Genomic DNA, 17,703 nt, shown 5'->3' on the forward strand with positions numbered 1-17,703 from the left:
TGGCAGAGAGAGAGAACACAAGTAGGCAGAGAGGCAGGCAGAGAGAGAGAGAGAGAGAGGAGGAAGCAGGCTCCCTGCTGAATAGAGAGCCCGATATGGGGCTCAATCCCAGGACCCTGAGATCATGACCTGAGCCGAAGACAGAAGCTTAACCCACTGAGCCACCCTGGCACCCCCCATAGGTCCCTTTCTTGTTCATGCAAACTCTAGTGCAGATGTCGCTGGTTGGGTGGCTCTCCTGGGCAGCCCTCCAGGTGACGATGAGGGACCCAGGCTCCGAAGCTGTTGTCCGTGATGTTTATTACTGCTAGTAAGTGCCACTACTATGTGTCCTAGTCCTATTCTTTCTGCTGCACTATTGCTGTTCCAGGATGCCCCCATCTCCTACCGAGAGTGGAAGGGAGCTTCGGGTTGATGGAGGGGTTGGCGTCACTCTTAGAACAGAAGTTTGTTATGGGGCGTTTAAATAATACAGTGATTCTAACATCTGTGCTCTGACTTCGGAAACGCCTTTCCATATTGTTGGCGGGTGTTGGCATCTCTCTTGCAAGTGGGTAGCCCAGGCAGCATTCAGGTGACATCTTTTTCTCCTGTGAACTCCTCCAGGGAATGATAGGAAGAGAAGGATGGTTTGGGGGGGGGGGCTGTCCTCAGCAGGCAAGCCTACTTTACAAAACAACAGAACTTCCTTCGTATTCCGTCAGGTTCTATCAAATCTTCAGCTGCTCTCTTTTCCTCTTCAAGCAACATATAAATAGCAGGGATGCCATTTTCAGTTGTTTAAATCCATTTTTGACAGACCTTCTCCTAAATGCCTTTCAATTTTTAAATCAATTACCTTATCCAGAATGCCTTCCTAACCTATTTCCTTAAATTACCATCTTTCAATGGCTTTCCTTTTCAACAACATAATTTACCTTTAATAATTAATAGAAAAGCATTCAAAATGTAATCACTGAGCTCACTTGAAAGTTCTCTCATCAATTACCAGAATCTGTGGGTTTGTGACGGAGGTCTCCCGGGAGGTTTCAAAATCCTCTTTTTGCCAAGCTTCATTCCAATAGAAGCCAAATTCATAATGCATTCTCTTGTAGTTGGCCAGCCCGATGAAGACAAAGAACGGGTTTCGAATGAACAACGATCCACACGATTGCTTTACGTTTCTTTCGGAGTGGAAATAATGCCCCCCATTTAGCACGTGGAAATTAAAATGGAAATTTTGCCCAAGCCGAGTCTAGATTTAAGCATGGTGGATGCTGAGAGGTGCTGGCATCCATCCGCTCTTCTCCAGGGCGCTCCTTTCATCTCAACCTCATTCCCACTCCCATCCCCCTAATCCCCCCTCCCCCACCCCAGAGTCTCTAAGGGACTTGGGGCGAGGGTGCTTACTCACAGGGATTTGTTCTGTTGGTCCCTGACTCTGAGGTCAGTTGCCTGTGGAAGATTGGCGACTTACCCACCCATTTTGTGTTGGTGGCAGGATCAGGTTAGAATTTGGAATCTGAATTCACATCCCAAATCTGCTAGTTTCCGAGTTTGAGCAAGTTACTTCTCTTTGAAACCCACATATAGTTTCCTTATTTATAAAATTAGGATAACACTTAGCTTACGCACCTTCATAGCACTTATGGCCTCTTCGTACTCTCGGTTTGGGGATTTCCCATCCTTATTTCTAAAATTCCGCCAATATGCAGCCCAGTTCGATTTGCTTATTTACGCTATTCATTATTTATTGTCCATTGCTTCTTATTCTCACCTTCCAGAAGGGCAGGTGACTTTGTTTCCTACACTGATGCGCCTGGCATGTGGTAGGCACTCCGTAGCTGTTTGTTGGATGGGCAAATGCATGAATGATTGTCTCTATTACCCACCCATTGTGCAGTGTCTGAGTTGGGTTGTGAGGTTTTCCTTCCAGGTGATTTATCGTCTGAGTTCTGTTTTGTGGGAGCGCTCATTAAGTCTAGCCTCAGCACAGCCTGACTGATGGGTGAACTGGGGTCCAGACACGGGGCCCAGGGAGGCCAGCTTGGGATTTATCCCCGGCCTCGGTTACTCCTTGGAAGAAGCAAAGCCTGTGTGGAGATGTTGCCAGATTGTTGTGTGTGCAGAATCTAATTTATAGTTGTCCAGGGTCTCCTGAGAACAACGTGCATTTATATCATTACTAAACAGTAATTGATTACAAAGCTCAGTTGTGAAATTTACAATTATTGAATTACTTGGTTAGCTCATAAATTTCAAATCTTTATTTCTAAAAGTCAATTGATATTCAGCCCAATAAATATTTAATTTAGATGTAATAATGGTGTAGGAACAAAATTAAATTCTCATTTGAAAAATAAAGAATCACCTGGACGGGATCGGGAGAGATGACCTGGCAGAGATGAGAAGAGAACCCGCTGGTCTGATTAAGTTCCTTCTTCTTAATTAGAAGAGACTTCTCATACATGGGTTTCTCCTATTTCATTTTCTCTCTAAAAAAATAGTCTTGTTTGGAGGAAACAAAAGTCCTTTATATATTTGTAGGTCTTTGTGTTTCATAAAGCATATCTGAACTAGGTAATCGTGCTTCACAAAAGCCTTTTGAAGCAATTACAGCACACGGTTTTCTTCCTATTTAACCGCTGGGGAAACTGAGGTGACTATGGAGAGCTGAAGTGACTTGCTTACAACATAATATGAGAGTGTGGAGCGAAATTGGGTCCAGTGGTACTTCAACAGGCTCCTCAGGTCCTACCGACACATCTGTGTACTAATTAGGATTAGGTTCAGCGGCATAAAGAAACCTCAAAACAACTGTGCCTTAAGCAAGATGAAAGTAGAATCCCAGCTCTGGTAAAAGCTACAGAGGAGACAACCCAGCTGGTCTAGTGATTCTACAAAATTGAAAGCGTCCTAAGCTCTTTCCATTTCACCTCTCTACCATTCACCTGAACCTCACAGTCTACGGTGGCTGCCCAAGTTCCAGCCATTGTTAGGTGGAGGAGCAGGATGAGAATAATCTATTCCCTCACTTTAAGAAGACTCCTTGGAAGGTCAACGTCTACTTACATTTTATTGTTCAGAACTTAGTTATGTAGGTATATCTAAGAAAAAAAGTCTTTCATCTGGGCGACATGGTGCATGGCTAAAAACTGGGATGCCGTTACTTAGCAAGGAAGGGAAGAACAGATTTGAGTGGGCAATGGGCAAGTTCTGCCACAACATGCATTCCAGAAGACCTGGTGGAGAAGACCTGGTGCACCAAGCGGGAGTGTGGACATGCTTGCTTGAATACAGTTAGTTAGGACTGTCTCCAGTTACCAGCACCCTCCCAGATTCTGGAGGCATTGAATACCCAGTGCCTTCTGTGCCTGGGAACCACATGCAACACAGGAAACCATTTTATTCTTCTCATATGGGTTTACCTCTGTTGACTAAAAGGAGGTGAGGGAATCTGTGAAATCCCTTCCTCCTGCACGTTTGTGGACAGGCATTTCTGGAATAGAGCATTGTGGTCCTCACCAGGTGAGAAGGGTTGTGGGGGTCGCTCATTTTAGTCTCTAGCAACCTGACAGGCGTGGCACGGGCACGCAGGAGTAGAAGCCAATCGGTGACCATCTACGAGTCACGTGTCTGCCAGTTTTTGTGGTTGGTGTTGTGTTTTGTCATTGTTTTAACTAAGAACCACAGGAAGAGTAAATGTTGAACCAAATTTTCTTTTTACTCAGCAGGGCTTGCGCACAGGACTGGATTCATGTACATCTGTGCTCTCGGTGGGGGAGAGGGGGCGGTTTGGACCGAACATTCCAAGGACCCTTGCTTTAGCCTTTTAAAGACCAGAGCGATAAACCTAGCTTGATGTTGGTCCTTGCTGTTAAAGGTTGTGCCTAGGGGCACCTGGGTGGCTCAGTTAGTTAAGCGACTGCCTTTGGCTCAGGTCATGATCCTGGAGTCCCAGGATTGAGTCCTGCATTGGGCCCTGCTTGGCAGGGCTTCTGCTTCTCCCTCTGACCACTTTCCTCTCATGCTCTCTTTCTTTCTCATTCTCTCTCTCTCTCTCTAATATAAAAACTTCAAAAAAAAAAAAAAAAAAGGTTGTGCTAGGATTCTCCCATGAACTCCGACAGTGGAGTGGTTCCCTTTCAAACTTTTGTTTACAAACATCTTAAGAAAAGAAATAGAGAGTAGAAGATAATTAGGGATAAATCTCTTTTAAAAACATCTGATTGTAAAAGCCAGATATGTATATTGAATCAAGTTTGGCAAAACCCCAAAAGTTGGACGAAAAAAATAACATTGCCTGCCATTCTCACACCAGGGAGAGCCAAGTGATCATAAACAATCAAAGTGTTTCCTTTCAGAGCTTTTAATATGTATATATCCTTGCTAAGGCAAGGGGGTCATGATTTAGCCATTGTGTTGCTTTCTGTTCTTTTTTTTCCACCTGACATTTTTGTGAACATTTTCCAATATCGTTACACCTTCTTGTGAACATTATTTTCAGTGGCTGCTTCATAATTTGCTCAGTCTTCCCTTTAATATTAGACATATAGATTGTTTCCAATTTTGTAATCCTGTGAAAAGGGCTCTAATGAACCACTTACTTATAAATTTGAGTTCATCACTGGTGACTTTCTTAGAATAAAACTGGCATTTTCTGATCATTCTTCGTAACCCTTTTAGGCTCGGGGTGCATAATGGCAACACGTACTATGATGCTGGGAAATCACTGACCCAGAATTAACATAGACTTTGGTTGGAGTCCTGGCTCTACCACGTCCTAGTTGTGTGATCTTAAGTGGATCGCTAAGCTCAGTGAGCCATGGTATCTTCATCTGTAAAATGGGAATACAGTTTCTCATCAGCTCAATCTATGAGGATTGAATGAGTACCTAGGGTTTTCAGAGGCATTGCTTAAATCAGACTCTACCAAAAAAATGATCTAAGTTGTATGCAGTTTTATTGTCTTCTTGGAGATACCAGTTTTCTAGAATTTTAGCCGTGTATTCTCATCCTTTTAGATCAACAAAATATGTGCCGAAGTCTTTTCACCTCCTGTTTTTGTGAATAAAGTTTTACCAGAACACAACCTTGCTTATGCCGCTGTGTATAGTCTGGTGGCTTTCATGCTACAGCAGTGGAGATGAGAATATTGTCTGGTTCTTTTAAAAGATTATTTAAAAAATTTTTTTTAATAATCTGGTTTTTTACAGGAAAACTTTTGCTGACTTCTAAACAGCCACAAAATATTTATTTTTGAAGTCATGATAAGTAAGGGCATGCCCTTAGAAAATCAGCATTTTTCTTTCATAGAGGATAGACCTAAGCTATGAATGGCCAGGCTAACTCTGTTGAATACGAATGTTACTGAGTTATGAAAGGAACAAGAAGATGTGGGCCTCTAATTCTGATTGACACAGATCTTTTTCGATTTCCCTGGGAAAAAGCCAGGTTGACCTTACATGAGAGTAAGGTGCTTTTTTTATCTATAATGTGTCTGTGTTTTAGAGCAAAACCTGGCTCTACCCAACTTGAAGCCCCACCTGGAATATTTTGGAAGCATTTGTCCTAAGAGGGCAGGACAGGCTCTCGGCTCTTGCCACAAAAATGACCTATTTTTCTGAAATAGATTCTGGGTCAGAATGCCTGGGACCAAGCTCACAGACTGTCCAATGGTTTCTGTCACTTTGTCACTTTGCTGTGTGGATGGGGATTGAGCTTGGTGATGTGGCCGAGTTCTCGAGTTCTCGAGGCTGGTCCTTGGCTCGCTCTTCCACCTCCTGTTCATCACACTGCTTCCAAAATACTTCCGAAGTTTGGGATGGAAAAACACGCTTGGAGCAGGGCAGCAGAGACCGCGTCTTCTGTCTGGGTTGGGTTTTGTTGGGGAGTGGCAGCGCGTGGTGGACTTCGGTGTCAAATCTCGGGTCATGGAAATCCCCACTCCTTTCTGGTGCTGTGACCTTGGGCCAGTTGAAAACCAGGAGCTCCACAGTGTTGGATACTGTAATGGGAGAACATGGACACTAACTCCTGATGATGGGCGTCTGGGATAAATATTCCATAAATGCACAAGGACTCCCGAAGTATGTAAAAACCGCCTCCTCCTTCCCATGCAAGAGTTCTCCTGCTAGACTGTTGTTCTCCACATTTTCATCCCGTCCTCTAACCACATGATTTTTTCCCTTCTTCCTAGCAGAGATGGAGCCCATTTCTTGACCCAGTAGGATGGGCATCCTGCACGGGACTTGCTTCAGCCAGTAAAATAGAGGTGGGCATGTTTGCCTCTGTTTGCCTCTTTTGTGTTTGGTCATTTGCATGTTGAAGAGCAAGGGTGGCTGGTCCATGGGTCCAAGGCAGAGGAGAGGCCTGTGGAACAGACCTGGACCCCAGCCAAGCCCAGCGGAGTCATGCCAGCTCCCTGGTTACCCAGACAACTTACAGATGTGGGAGCACAGACTCACGGTTTTTGCCTTCACCCAGTGAGCGTGGGGCTGGTATTTCTGGGGCGAGAGCTATCTGATCCAGCTGTGTTGCAGCCCAGACAAAACCCACAATTGGCGGGTCTTCAGCCATGGCATGGAGGAGCCTTGTGCCCCAGGTCGCAGACGTAGACCCTGACAAAAATGTACTCTTGGCCATCAAGAGCGCACAAATATGGGGTGGAGAAAGGGACCCTTAGAGTAGAGCAGGAAGGCAGCTGTGGTGGAGGTGAGCCCAGCGACTACCAGAACATGGAGGGACCGCTAAACCTGGGGTGTGGGCCATCAAGCAGAGCTCCCTAGAGGGGATCGTGGGTAAGCTAAGACGTGTGAAGAGGCATCACGGGAGTAAATAAGGCAGGCGGGCGAACATTGCCTTTCTTCATTATCCCAGAAGTCTGGTAAAGTCTGCTAGGTTTTTGTGTCCTTCTGTTAGGTTATTAATTTGATATTAATTTAACATATAATGATGTGAGTTAATGAACACTAAGGCAAAGCCTTCAGTGTTTTGTTGGCCTGTGTTCTGGTTTATAATCCCCACGCAGACCGGGTGGTGCAGTGGGAATATTTGGGAGTCCCTGGTTCAGTGTGGAAGCTGAGACCCCTGATTCCAAAGGGCAGGTCCTGTGCTTGATGTACTTGGCTTGTGCTGATTCAGCTGCTGAGCCTTAAGTGGAACAGCTCTTCCTTGTACCTTTGGCCAACTCCGTAGATTCTTACATGGTCCTAATGGGGCCAAAGTCAAGAGCTCAGTCCCCTGCAGGGATCAATTAGAATTATGAGTTCGGAACTCATTACCCAAAGTTAAGGTTTTCAGCGAAAACAGTATCCAGTACCGTCGGTACTGATACAGAAGAGATGACGTGATTTCTTTGAGGACACATCCGTGATGACAATAGCCTTAGTTTGCGGAGTGTGCAGTGCTGTGCTTGGGTATTTTCTTTTTTTCCTTTTTTTTTTTTTTAAAGATTTTATTTAATTATTTGACAGAGAACACAAGTAGGCAGAGAAACAGGCAGAGAGAGAGGAGAAAGCAGGCTCCCCGCTGAGCAGAGAGCCCGATGTGGGGATCGATCCCAGGACCCTGGAATCATGACCTGAGCCGAAGGCAGAGGCTTTAACCCACTGAGCCACCATGGTGCCCCTGGGGTATTTTCAAATGACTTTCTCAGGGTTTTGTTGTATAGATGGACAAGAGGAGGCTCAGGAACTGTCCCTTGCCCAAGGCTGTCCAGCTGCTTATGATCGAGCCATGGCCTGGCCTGTCTGGATCTAAAGGCTGTGCTGTTTGTAAGCTACTTGGTGGGGGTGGGGGTGGGGTGGGTTTCTCATTTTAGAAATTCTGAGAAACTTTCTCAGTTTCTCAGAAACTGAGAAACTTTCTCAGTTTCGAAATTGAGTTGTCCTTTTCAGCTGGGCAGCCCTTTGTTGTGGGCAGTCCTGTGCCTCGGATGTTTAGCAGGATCCCTGACCACTCCCCAATAGAGCCGGTAAGAACTCTTCCATCCCCATTTGTGACAAGCAAAAATGTCTGTGGACATTTCTGGGAGTTCCCCGAGTGACAGAAATCAGCCCCGAGGGAGACCCACGCTCTATGGTATCAGTGATCGAGTAACTGGGGGAAAACCAGGATTTCTGTTTGGGAAACCTGGACAAAGTGGAGAATCCCCGGATAACATTCAGGGATGGGGCTTTGGATTTAAATGCTCGTGTGTTCTCTGACTTGACACATTGGATGTTCAGGTCCAGGGGAAGATCTTGGCTGGCCTCCAGCTTAAGGGCTAAACCAGGCTTCATTCATCTGCCTGGTATCCTCTGTCTCCTGGGAATGTTCTTAGCTCCTGCTTGGCCTTCTAGGACAGGGGTCCTGGAATTGGGCATCTCCTTCCAAATGGTCTTTTCAGGGTACTGGCTGTAGGGGGTGAGTAATCGGGAAAGGAGATAATGAGAGAGACAGAGAGAGAAAGGTAACCCAGAAAGAAGGGATCGACCAGCATCTCATCTCTGTGCACACCTTCACATGAATGAGATGGTGCCCTTGACCTGCTGACCAGCACAGTGCCTGGAATGCGGTTGATGCTTAATAAATGCTGGCTATTATTCCTGTTACTATTAATACTATGTATAACTATGGATCTTTTTTTTTGTAAAATAAATAACTAGTTTCCGGAACACACTCCCCCAGGCTTCCTGCTCCATCAATATTCAACTTACTTATTTAAATTTAATTTTTTTCAAGGTCTTGTGTTTAATTTTTAAAAAACCTAGTGAATTATTAGCATCTTATTTTTTTTATTTTTTGAGTTATTTGCATTTTAATGAATAAGGACATTTAATAAATAACATGAGTAAGGGCTCAACATGTAAGCCATTTAGCACCCTACCTATGTGTTCTTTAAAAAGCGGGAAAAAGAATTGCTTCTAAGGAGTTCTACATATGACCAAACGTTCTCTGTAATTTGAGCTTCTGACCTTTTTCTTTTTCTTTTTCATTTTATTTATTGCTGTTACCAGTGAGATAATGGCCTTGCAGCATTCCTAACTTTATATATTTTATAACAAGTGCTTAGCTGGAGTTAATCTTACTTAGAAATAACGGAGTGTATGCTTTGTACCAGGCACGTTGTTGTAAGAGCTTTAGAGATATTCATTTAATCCTGACAACCCTGTGAAGTATACTTCTATTGTTCTTATTTGTTTAGATGAGTAAATGGAGGCACAGAGAGGTTCACTAACTTGCCCAAAGGCACACAGCCAGTAGGTTCAGGGAAGTTTGGCTCTAAATTTTTTTTTAAAGATTATTTTAAGGGGGGGGGGATGTATTGTGTTTTTTAAAGCATTTACTCATTTTAGAGAGCAGAGGGGGAGGAGCAGAGGGAGAGGGACAAGCAGACTCCACACAGAAGACGGAGCCTGAGGTGAGGCTCTGTCCTACAACCCCGAGATCATGATCTGAGCTGAAATCTAGAACTGGCTGCTCCACCAACGGAGCCACCCAGGCGCCCCTAGATTCTGTTTACTTAAACATGATGCATATTGTGTCTTTGTGTACCCAGGAGGGGATGTGGGAGATGGTAGAGGAACCCTCAACCCATCTCCTCTTCCTCCTCAGATGTTAGGAGAAAGCTAGCGAATCTGCTACTTCCTTCCTCAGCTCTTTCTCCAGATAGTTCCCGACAGCGGTACTGCGAAATCCGCTTCTCTCTCACACAGTCTTGGAGAAGCAGAGAGAGAGGCACGTGGACCGTCTAATCTACATTTTATAGGGAAGAGTAAAGCCTGTGTGTGGACACATTTTACATGGAGTTTGTGTCTGTGTGTGTCTTTACTTGGTCCCAGGTTGGGAGGAGAGAGCCCTTGACATGCTGTGTCTGTCCCTCTAGACTAATGAGTACAGAAAAGCAGGTGATAAACTGCACAGGCGTGAAAAGATCACGTGCTATTTTTGCATTTTAGCACAGCAGTTATGGTAACAATTCTACACAGAAATGAGGTGTGATTCATTGTGTATGGTTTCCTAAGAGGCTCTGGAATGCTCTGTTGCATCAGTTATGAAAATTACGTTCCTGCTTCCCTCCCCTACCACATCCAACCCGATCTGTAGCCCCAGACCTTCCATCTTTCCCCTGGAAGTGTTGAGTTGAGCTTTGTCTCTTGATTGAAAGTGACATGGGAAGGGCAGGGTTCCCCTTTTGTGCAGGGTTGGTCTTCTGGAGAGTCTTTCAAGGACAGGAGGGTGCACTGTCCTGGCCAGGCAGCCGACCCAGGATACTATTTCTGGGCGTTTCAGTGGTGACAGTTCCAAACCCGATCACGCAGCGATGGGAGAAGAGAGAGAGCACTTAATAGAAGTGTTATCAAATTAAAAACCAAGCAGGATCCAATGTGAGCTCTTCTATAAATAACTTATGAAAAGTGAAAAGATGTTTCTGTTAGCAAATTTAAAATAATCGTTAGAATCCTTCAACAGATTGCTGCTAATTGGATTGAGAATTAAACAGCTTTGTATGAGTGTAGAGTTAATTAATAGCTCATTACTTTTTTAATAAGCCAAATTCATTTGGAAACAGAAGAGAGACGGCAAAGTTCATCACGGATGAGATGTTAGATTGGGATTAGTCCTCCTTCTCTTGATGAGAGGAGTTTAATTAAAGCCCGAGACCTATTTGTCTCATGAATGAGTTGCATCTAGAACCCCAATGCCCAGAGGTGGAGAAAGCAGTATCTTTCCTTATTCTATGTATTTGGGCCATATGGGGTTAATAATAAGAGTTGTGCGTGAATCTCCCTAATTCAACCTTTGAGTTTCCGCTCCCTCATGAAACCGTCCTCTTTGAAGCTGTGTTGATCTTCCAAACTCGTGGAACTTCCTGGTAATCCATAACGGATTTTATTTTCATCCTTTTCCACTCCAGACACACTGGGAATCTTACCTTGAAAGCAGTCCTCCATTCTCCTGCCTCTGTCTTGTCTTGTCTTGTCTAGATCATTTATCTAGTTTCCTGAGCCTTGCATGCCCTTTGTATTACATAACCTGGAACAGAGTAGCATCAGAAGAAAGGAACAATTTTGAATTTTTAAGGTAAGTATGTTCTCGTTACCCCATATGGAAATTCTCCTCTTGGCTAGCCCGCAGGAGCCCCATTCCTACTCTGCAGCCTCCTACTGATAGTTCTTGGCACCCTTTGGTGTGTTGGAGAGATTGAATTTATTTGTCTTTTGGGATGGGTACATGTTCATTGAAGTGTGGCTTGCAAGTGTTCCCGCCTTTTTTGCTTTCCAATCAAATAAAAAATCACCCACCCTCCTACTGCAGATGGTAGATGTTGTCTGATTGTATGTCCGGCCACTGGAGTGCACGGACTGGCCTTCTCTTGTAAATGCTTAATCGATGGATGTCGTTTAGGTTTTGGTTGTATTGTCATCTGCATATGAGGACCTATTTCCATTTAAGTGGATTGGAGGCTTCCCATCTGGGTTGGGAGGGAGGTCAGAAGAGCATGTCTTCCTCAGGGAAATGTTGAATGTCCTGTCTGGTGAGGAGATGATGTCCCCGTCGGCGCTGAACAGTGACATGCAAATGAGTTTTTATTTTTTAAACAGATGCTGTGGCTGACTCAGCTAAGCATGAAAGTCTGATAACTAACAGCTCATTTGAAGAGCTGTTTGCCCACTCCAGGAATAATTAGCATGACCTGTTTCTCAGAAGGTGATTAATTCTCAGAGTAATAATCCATTATACAAATTTCTTTCAAGATCAGTTTGTTCCTTCCCTTTCCAAATGAGGACTTGGGTTCTGCAGCTCTCTGCTATTGAGGTCTCAGTTCTCACCAGATTATTCCTTTTTCTTGAAACAGTTTTTTTTTTTTTTAAAAACAGAACACAGAACCTAGATTTTCAGCAAAAAACCCTTAAAGAAGTGGGTATATAAATCTCTGGCATAGAGCTAAAGAAGTCCTACAGAGGGACCGTTCCCGAGGTCCCATATGAGTACTGTGAACAGGGATGTTTCTGTGGGGCTCGTGTGGGGACTCTCTGTGTCCAGACTGCACGGAGGGCCTCAGCTGCCTGCTAGTGTCTGGGCTGCTTCTCTGCCCTTTATTCCTGACTCGCCCCATCTGCATTATAACTCGTGCTCCCCTGCGCTTTCCAGGCCCCCATCTTTCCTCTTCTAGCCATTCCCAACCACTGAGACCTACTCTGTGTTTCATAACTATTTGACAGGTTCATTATTGCTGGATAAACATCTGAGTCTCTGGTGTGACCCGAATTTCTCCCCTCCCTCCCACCTGGGCTTGATCTGGGTGGTACCACCCTGTCCCCGGAGCTGGGGCTCCAGTCCCTGGGGCCGGTTCAGGATTGGAATGACTTTCCCAGATGCTGAGATGTGAGGTCAGAAGAGAGCCCTGCCCCATGTCAAGGCCGGAGTCTCTGACGCTTCTGTTTGTCTTCTCTGGTGGTCCCAGGCCCACCCAAACCGCCCCCTTCTTCTCTCCTCCAGGCATGTACCTGGGTTTCCTCACTGACTTCCCTCCCTCTTCCCTTGGTGCTCTAGAATCCATTTTCCTGGGAGAAGCCAGAGAGGTTTTTAGTAAATGTTTTATTGAAATATACCACATATATACAAAGGGACATGTACCTTAAGTGTACAGCTTGATGAGTTTTCACAAACTGAAGGCAGCCACAAGAACAGTGCCCTGAAGAAGAAATAAGAAGTCATCAACCCTCTAGAAGCTCCCCTCTGTTTCTTCCCGGTCAATATTCCCCTCCAGAGGTCACCACTATCCTAACTCTGGGACAGTTCTCAAAGTCATCAACCTGATTTAGTCATTTTCCTACTTAAAATCCTCTAATAACTTCCCTCTGTGCCTGAGGTAACAGTCAAGCTTTTCACTGTTCTCTGTCAAAACTTTGCCTTTATTGTCAGCTCCTTTCCCACCTTCCCCCTCCCTCCTGTCTCTCACCCAGCCTTTGGCACCCTTCCTTAGCTTCCCTTTGGGCCTCAGGATCTTTGCACATGCTGAGCTTGCTGCCTGGAATGCTGTTTCTCCACATCCCTTCTTTCAGGCCTTAGGTAAAAATGCAAACGTATCAGGGAGGTCCTTCTCTGCCACCTAACGTAAACTGACCTTTCTCATCTAGTCTTACTCTGTTGTATCTCCTGTTTTTTCCTGTGTTGACTTACTGTCTTTCTGTCGTTTTGCTTGTTACTTGTCTTTTCCACTCTAAAATCTAAGTGAAGGGGCACCTGGGTGGCTCCGTGGGTTGGGCCTCTGCCTTCGGCTCAGGTCCTGATCCCGGCGTCCTGGATTCGAGCCCCGCGTTGGGCTCTCTGTGCAGTGGAGGGCCTGCTTCCCCGTCCCTCTGCCTGCCCCTCTGCCTACATGTGATCTCTGCCTGTCGAATAAAAATCTTTAAAATCTAAGTGAAGAGAAGAGGGGTCACGTCTGGCTGACTCATTACCATGTCCTCTGCCCCCAGGACGTTGGCGCTAAATACATTTTGGATGAAAAAGTTAACACAGAGTCAACTGATTTTAAATGTGAAATCTACAGGAACCAAAGGCAGGGAGTGAAGTCCGGTCCCAGAGCTAAGAGCTCAGGGTTGAGAACCAGGCTGATCTCCTGCCCTGGTGGAGGATCTTTGGAGATGCTTGAAACCTCTGTATCCGGCGAGTTCTGAATAGCAGGGGCCACCGCTTTCCCACCAAGCAATCCAGAGGCCTGAGGGGTGGTGGGAGAGCGGTGGGGGGGGGGGGTTCATCTGGCTACTGTCTGCTGTGTGTATCCTCTTCCTGTCGCTGATGAATGCTGGTCCCTTTCCCACACTGTCCTGATACTACCATTCACACGACCACAGCACCGGCCTAGTGACACTTGCTTCCTACCTGTTGCTTTCTTGTGTACCAGAGAGTAAGGAAAACAGCCGAGCAAGGGGGGGAATAAGAAAGGACAATTCAGCAAGGGCTCGACCTCCTTCGCCAGCTCTTCAGGTAAGTCCTTCAAATTACTCTGGGGTCGTGGGCTCTGGCCTTGCCATTGAAGTGACTTTATTCTCGATCAGTGCTGGGGGCAATGCATGTGGCTAATGCATTTCTTATTACTTTAAGATCGAGACTTACAGAGGGAAAGGGTTATTTGCATTTTTAAAAGGCTTTTTGAAGATTTCAGACCTTCAAAGTTCAGATTTGCTTGTCCCATCGCATGGCTGAGAGCAGTGAGTTTAGCGACCTTAACACGGGGTGAGGTGTTTATTTTGTCTTTCTTATTGCTGGCTTCAAGTGGTCCTTTTCCCCACGGGATGTTGGGGATTGGGTGTGCTGGTTTTCCAAAAGGCCCTCAAGCAGGTAAGCACAGCTCTGATAGAAGATCCTCAAGAGGGGCACCTGGGTGGCTCAGTGGGTTAAACCTCTGCCTTCGGCTCAGGTCATGATCTCGGGGTCCTGGGATCGGGCCCTGCTTGGGGCTCTCTGCTCAGCGGGGAGCCTGCTTCCCTCTCTCTCTCTGCCTGCCTCTCTGCCTACTTGCGATCTCTCTGTCGAATAAATAAATAGACTCTTAAAAAAAAAAGACTCTCGAGAGCGCAGACTCTTTATCTGCCCCCAGACTCCTCCTTGCAGTGTCTGTCCTCGCATGTTTTGGTGATCTCTCGCTGCTTCAGCAATGCCCCCCACATTAAGTGACTGGGCTAAACGTGTTACTGTCTCTCATGGGGGCGTCAGTTGACTGGACTCGGCTGGGCATTCGCTTCCTCGGGCGCATGAGGACAGTGTGGGCAGGTGCTGTTGGGACCGCCGTGTGGCTTCCTCACAGCGGGGGCAGCCGGCACTGGGTATCTGCCTTGGGTCAACCAGAGTGCCCCCGAGCAGCTTCTCTGTTGGGGCTCGAGCGGCTCACGGTGGGGACGGCTGAGAGGACACGCATTCCGGGAAGCAAGAAACAGAGCTGCCAGACTGGTGACGAGCTGTCCTCGGACCCAGGGCGGCGTTCTTACTGCCCTGTCCTCTCCGTCAGCGTCCTCAGAGGGCCCGCCTGGACTCGAGGGAGTGGAGGTACAGACTCTCTTGATCGGCGAGTGTCAAGGTCACATTGCCTAGGAACGCGTGCCTTGGGAGAGATGGAAGCCGCCGTCTTGGGAACAAAGAGTCGCCACATTTTCTCTTCCCATGGCTTCAGCTTTCCCTGTCTGCGCCCCAGATCCGTGCGCTTTGGGAATGACTCGCCATATGGAGCAGGGGCTTGACATGAATTCACTAATGACTTCTGATACTACGGTATTTACCTAAACAGAGAGACAAGGTGTCAGATCAAAATGCCCTTTCCCTCTGTGCTGTCTGGAATATTGTGACCCCCTTCTAGGGCCTGGGTTCCTCGAGCTTCTTCCCCACACTCCTGATTTTTGGATAACCCTCCCTGAGTAACTGTGTTGTAATTTCTGCTGGCGCCGTGTGATTGTGATATTGATCCTCCGGGTTGAGAACAAAGTGCCTGTGCATGCGCTCGGTTCCGTCTGTCTGCCGAGACATTTAACCACGAAGCCTGAACGTGCTATTGAAATGACGGTCGTTTTTAGATTTTTTTTCTGTGACATCATTTCTTCCAGCTTAAATAATGGAAGGTGCTGTCTTGTATTTTCTTTTCACCAGACGACACGAAATTCTTCAAACTGTATTGCCATGTTAGTTTTCGGGAGAGATTAGTCAAGCGCATGGGTAAATGCATGTTTTTCTTCGCTTCCTTTTGCTGCCTTTTCTTAGAGCAAACTTTTCTAAAGGTGATGAATGGCTGGGAAGATGAAATGCTCAGCCTGTGCAAACCAGCTGTCTCCTGCACGTCCTCCTACACGTCCCTCCTGCATCTCAATCTGAGACCTCCCCTCCCCCTCTCCCCTATCCTGACTCTCCTGGAGGGTTCTGAGTCCTGTTGGGCATCTTTGTTTCGCTTGAAAATTCTTTTTTTTCTTTTCTTTTCTTTTTTTTTTTAAAAATATTTATTTATTTAAGAGGCAGAGATCACAAGTAGGCAGAGAGAGAGAGAGAGAGAGAGAGAGAGAGAGAGAAGCAGGCTTCCCGCTGAGCAGAGAGCCCGACTCGGGGCTTGAACCCAGGACCCTGGGATCATGACCTGAGCTGAATGCAGAGGCTTAATCCACTGAGCCACCCAGGTGCCCCTCACCCAGAAATTCTTTAAAGCATCTGTACACCTTTCTTCCCTTTACGTGGAAACAAATAGAAAAGTTAAAAAATTTAAGAAATATTTATTTATCTTTAATTTTCACTTTCTTCACACGTCTGTCTCTTTCCAAAATGGAAGTCCTATGGGTGGGGGAACATTAATCCTTTACCTTCTTTTTGATGTTTTTTGGACTCAGGTGTATGGAGCTGAATGGGGTCTAGGGGGAACCGGTCTAAACCTTGATTTTTATTGAGGCGGCCTAGAGAGAGCAGGTGGTATGCTCAGGGCAGCCACGCGGTTTAGCGGCTGCACGAGGCTGCTGTTGGCTGTTGTCTTGTGTCGCGTCTGGGGCAGCCTCAGCTCATCCAGCCCCCCTGTGCCTGGAGCGGTCTCTCCCTGAGCCTGTTGCCTCCTTGTGGGTGAAGGGCCTTGGTGCCCACCGTGCCCTCCACGTTGGATGCTGGGACCTGGTCTGTTGATGGATGCTTTTGTTTGAGGTTCAACTTTCTCAGCCACCCAAGAATGAAGCGCTTTCCACCCAGGGTCAAAGAGAAAGGAACTGTTGATACCGACACCCTGCCATGAGCCCTGGTTAGTATGTTCTCTTATTTAATATTTTGACTCAGCCCCCTTTGCATTATTTAGGATGCAGACGTGGAGATTTTGGCATCCTGCGAGCCCACACGAAAGGGCGGAGCAGAGCATGAATGACGCTGGTCTGTTAAGCTGTTGGCTCTGTTGAAGCAGGGAAGCGGGGATAGACGTGAAGCTGGAAGCTTCGGATTCCATTTGAACAGTCCAGTGGCGCAAACTTGGTGGGCCTTGGAAACATCTGGAGGGTTGGTGAAAGCACGTGGGCTTCCTGAACTTGAGGTAGGGACTGAAAAGGTGCATTTCTGTCCTGCTTCTCTTGGAGGCCTCCCTAAAAGCCCCTTACCACGGCCTTGGCCGCGCTCTGCCTTCCTCTGCTCTTCTGGCCCTATGCTCAGGCTTTGGAGGCCTGGATAAGAACCAAGTTTTTCTCATCATGCTTAATTTTCTTTTTGGTAAGAGGGCCTTGGAAACCAGGGGCCCCTTTGATATTTTGCAACCCTGAATGACCAGGTACTTGAAAACAGGTCTGCGTGAGAAACAGTTAGAGGACATTTGGACATGGCATGTAAATAAGCCCAGGGCAGCCACTGCACGTTGGTGTCGGGCACTGGCCGGGAATGTTACATGTATTATCTATTCAGTACAACAGCCTTGCAAGGTAGACATTAGGTTACCCATGTTTTATGGAAGAGGAAAGTGGATTCTGCAAAGAATTGGCCTTACTCAGTGATGGGGCTGGCATGAGACTTTGCCAGGTCATGCTTTTCAGTGACCCTGTGCTACCATTTGAGAAGGCCAGAGAGCAAGGACCTCCCCAGTCCGTGATATCAGTCCGTGATATCAGCAATAATAGCAAGTCTCAGGGAGTCTGGGTGGCTTAGTCAATAAGCATCTGACTCTTGGTTTCGACTCAAATCATGATCTCAGGGGTTGTGAGATCAAGCCCTTCGGCGGGCTCTGTGCTTAGTGTG

General features: G+C 46.4%; 1 protein-coding gene across 12 annotated transcripts in view; it reads left to right on the forward strand.

The window, feature by feature from the left end:
* The window catches only part of PTPRT (protein tyrosine phosphatase receptor type T), a 1,056,651-nt gene that overhangs the window by 54,815 nt on the left and 984,133 nt on the right, over window positions 1-17,703 (forward strand). The window lies entirely within an intron of this gene.

The sequence above is a fragment of the Mustela putorius genome, unplaced genomic scaffold (genome assembly GCF_011764305.1).
Source record: "Mustela putorius furo isolate JIRA1106 unplaced genomic scaffold, ASM1176430v1.1 tig00000592_pilon_pilon_pilon, whole genome shotgun sequence".
Lineage (NCBI taxonomy): Eukaryota > Metazoa > Chordata > Mammalia > Carnivora > Mustelidae > Mustela > Mustela putorius.